This window comes from Saccostrea cucullata, unplaced genomic scaffold, assembly GCF_032062105.1.
Source record: "Saccostrea cucullata isolate Sc308-1 unplaced genomic scaffold, CSIRO_AGI_Scuc_v1 ctg6169, whole genome shotgun sequence".
Classification (NCBI taxonomy): Eukaryota; Metazoa; Mollusca; class Bivalvia; order Ostreida; family Ostreidae; genus Saccostrea; species Saccostrea cuccullata.
This window is the reverse complement of record NW_026929033.1, coordinates 27,922-34,948: the sequence shown is the minus strand read 5'-3', so window position 1 is coordinate 34,948 and position 7,027 is coordinate 27,922. Positions and strand designations below refer to the sequence as shown.

At 30.6% G+C, this 7,027-nt stretch overlaps 1 long non-coding RNA gene across 1 annotated transcript; it reads right to left on the bottom strand.

Annotated features, from left to right (window-relative positions):
- Positions 1 to 1,594: 1,594 nt before the first annotated feature.
- LOC134279649 (uncharacterized) lies at positions 1,595 to 6,167 on the bottom strand. Its single transcript, XR_009994686.1, has 3 exons — positions 6,080 to 6,167; positions 2,086 to 2,211; positions 1,595 to 1,678 (listed from the first exon to the last, which is right to left on the bottom strand). It is a non-coding gene; the product is annotated as an uncharacterized LOC134279649 (long non-coding RNA).
- Positions 6,168 to 7,027: the final 860 nt, after the last annotated feature.

Below are 7,027 nucleotides of genomic sequence, written 5' to 3'. Positions count from 1 at the left end.
TCAAATCAATCTAAGATATCGATTTTGAGATCTTTATCACTAAAGTTTACGTCATATAGCTTACTATGATTTTATATCATATAGGCAAGTAGAATATGTGGTTGTAGTCTTAACATACCTGAGTAACATCTTTTTCAAGTATAATATCTAAGTATGAAACAGATAAGTCAAACTCTATGGTACATGTATCTTTCATCTCAAGCTCTCCAGGATAAATCATATAGACGTAGAAATGGAAATTACCATTGTTAATTGACAATACGTCGTCGATATATCTAAATGTCGAGTTGAAGGCCACACCAAGTGTTTTCTTCTTTTCACGCATAAGATTTTGCACCAATTCTGCTTCACATGAATACAAAAATTGTCAATTGTCAATCAGAAACTCAAGCATCCTTTTGATATCAACTTCAGAGTACTTGTATGTGAAATCAGAATGTGTTTATTAATAAATAAACTAATTCTGGAAAAGTTGAATTGTTTTGAAGGCCTGTCAATTAAATAAAAAGTAGATAAATCTAAATACGATTTCAAACGAGTTAAGCAGTTAAGCTAATAAGTACACGTTGACATACCCAGATATTTTACTTGAAAAAGACGTTTCGCAGGTATTTTAAGATTTAACAGTTAAGAGATAACCTACTGATATTTATATTAAGCTAGGCGAAGAAGTTTGTTCATATTTATGTTCCGGAAAACGCACTGAAAAGGTCAGAGAATTAATAATTGAACTACATTACATATTTGACGACATAACTGGCTTTATGTTTTTCTTTCATGAAAAATGTAAGGACAACAGTAACGTCATATTATTTTTTGGATGCGTAAAACGTCGCTTTGACGTTACCTAAATTGACAACAACACCGTTTGCAACGTCTATAAAAGATAAGCTTTTAAGAGGTCTTTCCGTAGAAAAAATGGAGAAAACTCATTAAAAGAACAATTAAAAAGGACCTTTCCGTAGAAATTTGGAAAGACTAAATGATCATAAAAAAAACCCCATAGGAAATGAACAAGTCTCGCCTTTTTTCAATTTAAACATTGGACCCCTGATGGATCTCAAATGCACCATTATGCTCAATTCAATAAAATATATATACCCTTCTTGCTGATCATGAACTACAACTTTCCAGTCGGAACTTTTATTTCTCGAAGGGAATGGAAGGGAAGGAATAGGCTCTGTTTTATATTATTTAAAAAATAAATGACACATTTATAAACTTCAATGAGAATTGAAAATGTTTGGTCATGTGATCAAATCCTGTGAAGGCCGATGAATCTTTTACTTTGTTATTTTGTTCATTTTTAATGCGGCTGGCCACACGGAAAGAAGGTAGAGTAAGTTATTTTATATATTTATGTTCCAATAGATATAACTGCGCCGTCTGATTAAGTCACGTTATGACCTATGACCTGAATACCTTCATATACATATAGGATATTTGCTCTCTGCATGTTTATATAATAGACAAACACCACAAATGTATATATTATATTGTATATATTAAATACTGTAAAGCGTTATTTGTCATAAACAGCCTTTACTTTCTATACAATCATATTACCTTATAGTGAATAATTAAATCAAATGATCCTCCATCAGCAAATCTGTTGACTTCTACATTCGTACCATTTGTGTTTACACTCATTACACCCCCACAAGTCGTCCAAAACAGCCTACATTATTTAAAGATCTTTCAAATATTAAAGTAATTTTATAATATATTTCATTTTTTTTTAAATTATCAAATTACTGTAAACCAACTTTTATTCACGTGCGAGAAATTTTTGTGAAGTTTGCGAGAGCCTCGTCATCGCGAATATTTATCGCCGCGAACCGGTCCTTATAGTATATTTGCCTTTTAAAAACAGATGCAAAAAGGCTTGATCGCGAAAACTAATCGTCGCGAACTAGTCTATCCCTGTTTTATCGCGAAACAAAGTCGTCGCAAATAAAAGTTGGTTTACAGTAATAGGGAATAGACACCATTCGTTAGCCATGAAAATTATTTCATTCAATACTTTGGATGTACGTATTTGCGTAAGATTAAAAAATAAACTGATCAACTAGATACAGAGCGTACCTATCCATAAATGGACTAAGAAAAATGTGATATATTCCCAATGATCTCACTAAGGTTCGTTTTCCACTTCCATCAAGGGCAGAAATTTGAATAAAATAGTTCTGTGTTGTGACCCATGCCATCATTCTATAAAAAAAGGGTTATCAATCAGCAAAATTTATCACAGGAAGAAACAAAATCTTTTAGTTCAGTCATATTGCAGGTACCTTTCAGTCACCATTCAGTTTACTTACATGTATTTCAAATATTTTTCAATGACCTTTCTTTCGACTTTAAATAGTGACATTTCTGCCATCTTTCAGTGACCTTCCTGTCAAATTTTTGTGACCATTTTGTTATCTTTTAGTGACATTTTAGTTTTAACTCGGTGATTTTTTTTCACTGGCTAATACTTAGTTTAGAATCTGTATTTACATGTACTCGTTAACAATATTTTGAATAAATTTATTCAATATTAACTTTGTTTTTGTTTTCTCATCGTTATAAAATTCATATACATAGGGCTGATAATTGCGGTTAGGTGTTCTTTAAAGAGGTTCGCTCCTCAGCTTTTGAGCTTGTTTTAACATCTTTTTAAATAAGTCTAAAAATATTTAAGTTCTTACAATGAGTGTGGATTCTATAATGCTAATAAAACTATATTCAATTGAAACCCATGATTACGTTTCGTCCTGAAAACATTTATCAGGTTGGGGGGAAACGTAAATTCCGCTATAATAGTGGTATCTCACTATTATAGTGAAATTACGCTATATTTCCTGCCGTGGATACCCTCAGTTTCATCTGATAACATGCAAGGCGTTTGAACCGCAAGTCATGGTGGGTATTAAAATGAACAAAAACTGTCGTGCTTCCAGGTTTTGAATTTTAATAAATTTTCTACCGTTGCGTTTAATTATGCGAGCACTCTTTTTTTAACGGAAGTTGCATTTTTAACATAGCAACCGATGATTGCCGGGATATTTAAGCCTGTTTGAATCTCAATTATTGCTCATTAATGTGCACAAATTGATGCTTGTTGCAATTGTCAACTCACACTTGAAAGAGTTTATGGAATGAAAGAAGAAAAAGATTATTTTTGTCTGCATGGTTACGGGTATGGAGGCTCGTTATGGTAAACGGAAAGTCACATTATGGCAAACATAAAAAAGAGTATATTGATAAACTCGATTTCTATCCTTTTAACATAATCAATTTATTATAAATAATAAAAAAAAATACTAATATAAACGATCCTAGAAAATCTATCTAATTTTTAATTTAAGCTGGTTAATTGTTTATTTCAGGGAAAAAAAACTCAATTTATTTCGGGAATATTTTACAAGAGTGCCTGTAACCTTATTTTAATACATGTTCAAATAATTATGATTGAACAATCTATTTAACTCCGCACAAATGTATCTTATTTAACACTTTATAGTTATGCACTTTGGCAAGAATGATTAACATGTAACTTTAAAATCTGACAGAAATAGCTAAAAGTTTTTTTTTTTTGCTATTTGAAAAATATTTATATCTAAATATTCATATGAAATGAAAGTATATAGCAAAAAATCACACTAAACGTATTAATTTTTCAGACTTTTAGATTTATGCCATTGTGTTATTGTTTAAACCACAAGGAAACTTCAAATAACCAATCACCACTGCTCAATATTCAGCATAAGAAGTGCCTAAAACATCCTTGACTCAATTAATATTTTCCACAATTAAACAATTGAAAATTGATGTAAAGCATCAAATCGGCCGCAAACAATTTAGCATTTGAAAAAGTACTTTCACAATTTTGAAAGCATATCCATGCAGTGGAAGTACAAGACATTCAAAGTTGAACTAGAATCTTGAGAAGCGTATACTATAAACATATTACATTTAGATTTGTATTCTATTTGGCTATTTTGGTAGAAAACAGAGTCCGCTAATTCAAGTACATCGCTAAATGTCTTATATATTAACTTTCATAACTAGCAACTTCAGACAGCGCTAAATTAAACCTACGCTAACTTGTTGAAAATTAAATTTCACTTTATGTACCACGTCATGATGATGCGACCGGAAAATCATAATTTCCCTTTATATCTATATATGGTACTTTTGTAAACTCTTTTTATATCGTCAAAAATTATCAAATATCTTGTTGAGAAATGACAATGAAATTGAAACATTACAACAATAACATTTTAAATTTGTTTCTAAATTTAAGCATTTTTAAAAAATATTTTTCTTATGATTTTTCACATGTTATCAATGAATTATTATACTGATCTATTACAAAAATAACTTCTCAGTTCCCATGTTCACTATCTAAAACAACCATGCACAAAAAGATCGGCCGCGGTAGCGTCGGATAATAATGGGTCTTTCCGTTTACCATAACGAGCCTCCATACCCGTAACCATGCAGACAGAAATACTCTTTTTCTTCTTTAATTCCATAAACCCTTTCCAGTGCGAGTTGACAATTGCAACAAACATCAATTTGTGCACATTAATGAGCAATAATTGAGATTCAAACAGGCTTAAATATCCCCGCAATCATCGGTTGCTATATTAAAAATGCAACTTCCGTTAAAAAAAGAGTGCTCGCATTATTAAACGCAACGGTAGAAAATTTATTAAAATTCAAAACATGAAAGCATGACAGTTTTTGTTCATTTTAATACCCACCATGACTTGCGGTTCAAACGCCTTGCATGTTATCGGATGAAACTGAGGGTATCCACGGCAGGAAATATAGCGTAATTTCACTATAATAGTGAGATACCACTATTATAGCGGAATTTACGTTTCCTCCAACCTGTTTATGAGGAACTATATTTTGTGGCGAGAGGTTTTCTATTTAGAAGAAAAGTTTCTCTTTCTGAAGTATTCAGTATCTTTAAGTTTGAATATTAAGGTAAAATTCTTCTCTGGTTTTTGACTAGATGAAATATTCAAAGTATTTTTCCTTATATATCTCTCTTTTATATATTTATATATTTTGTTAATTACATGTAACTGCGGCTTGGATAAATACATTTTTGAAACTTTCTCTTGGTAAATCATTTTAACTGAAAAATGCTTTAATTCAATACCAGAATTTTATGTTCTTTATTGACATTAAAGGATAGATAATTTGGTCCTAGTAGCCAGAGGGATGGAAATCCCAAAGATTATTCATTTGTACAATATGCTCTACGTAAACTGTATGTGAAGGATGTAATATACATGTAATTTATAACTGATTACTAAAGAGAATCTCTTAAGTTAGTAACTAAAGTGATAAATTAGATAAGTTTAATTAAATGACATCCGAATGCAAACTTTAATAGAAACATGATGATCTTTTTGAGTTAATATCTTGGTTGAAAAAATCTCCTTTCTAAGAGTATTTAAATAAGTCCTCTATTTAAATAGTGATGCAAGCATAGGCTTCTTATCAAATAATCCAATATTCAATGTTTTTGTATTTTTCGTTTACACCCAGACACTTCACTCTGTAAAGATGTTCAAAATACAGTATATCTGAATTTTCCTTAACAGAACCTACAAAGTACACTGCAATGTATACTGCTAACAAGTGCTACTATAATTACTTACTAGAGGTTTTAAATGTATATTATTTTCCTTGTGTTTCAATATCCACTGTGCTAATAATGCATAAATAGCATATGTTTTTCTCACATTTTAATTAGTAAATCCAATTAACACATATTTTTTCTCACATTCCAGTGAATCTAAATAGGGTTAATATGTTCTATTCCTGACCTTTTTTGTAAAAAAAAAATTTAACTGCATGTGTAACAGATAGCTAAACAATAGTTGTTTAAATCTAAATTATGGAGAATATCACGCCAAATATTTTTAATCCATTCCAATTTTGAGCAAAAACCTACATTGTAAATCTGTTTCTGAATACAAAGAATGATTAGTATCGATTAAAAGTTCATAATTTCCTCGTTAGTATTGAATTTAAAGAGTCCACTTCTCAAATAAGATATTCTTTACAGAAATACCTATTTTTGGCATCAATGGAAATCGATGAAATCAGATTTCCTTCTTTGAGCACGACATTCGTTTCTTTAAAGTTATTCCGCAATATAGTATCAAGGGAGCCAAAGTAAATTGTCTTTCGAACTGTGTCATAAGAAAACCCTGTAAGATGAAAAACAAATCATTTTTAATTTGAAAGCATTGATAAAATAAGTACTTTCCTATTTGTTTTCTCTTCATCCATATTCTAACCTTTAATTGCTGTTTGACTTGTGTATATTATCGAACTTGTCCAAAGACCCAACATAATTTCACCAATATCCCAGGTATTGTTCCTTCTGCGAAGAAATATTATTTTATTTCTTTCTTTCTCAGCTTCTATAGATATGACGTTCAACAACTTATCAAAACATGTTATTGTCCTATTATTTCCAATGGCAATATCTGTATGTGCGTAACATAATCGCCCATTCTTTGCTAGAAATAGGCCCTCATCAATAACTCCATGAGAACCTAAAAATGAATATGAAATAAATAACTATATATATTACTCATTGAAACCTAGGATAAAAATTAGACATACTCGTTCAAAATTTAAGCACATTGTTGCATTTTAGTATGGCGTGGCATGCCCTAAGCTGCATAATTAACGTCTTTTATATGAAAAACTAGGTTCTTATTGGTTGAAAAATAATAACATCAGCAACTTTATTTTTTATTGACACCAATGAGATGACTTAAGCCCCATCAATTGCAATACAAACGGTTGTCAATGGATCTTTGCTACATTCGTTGACATTCGCCAGAATTCTTAATCCATGTATATTTCTACAGTGAATGACAGTCTGTATAAATTTCAATTTGTCGTGCTATGTAATTTTATCGAATTTAAAATCAATTTTTAAAAATGACGATCAGACTACATTCTAGCCTTATAGTTAAACAGTGTAAAATTTGGTTTGGGGATATGT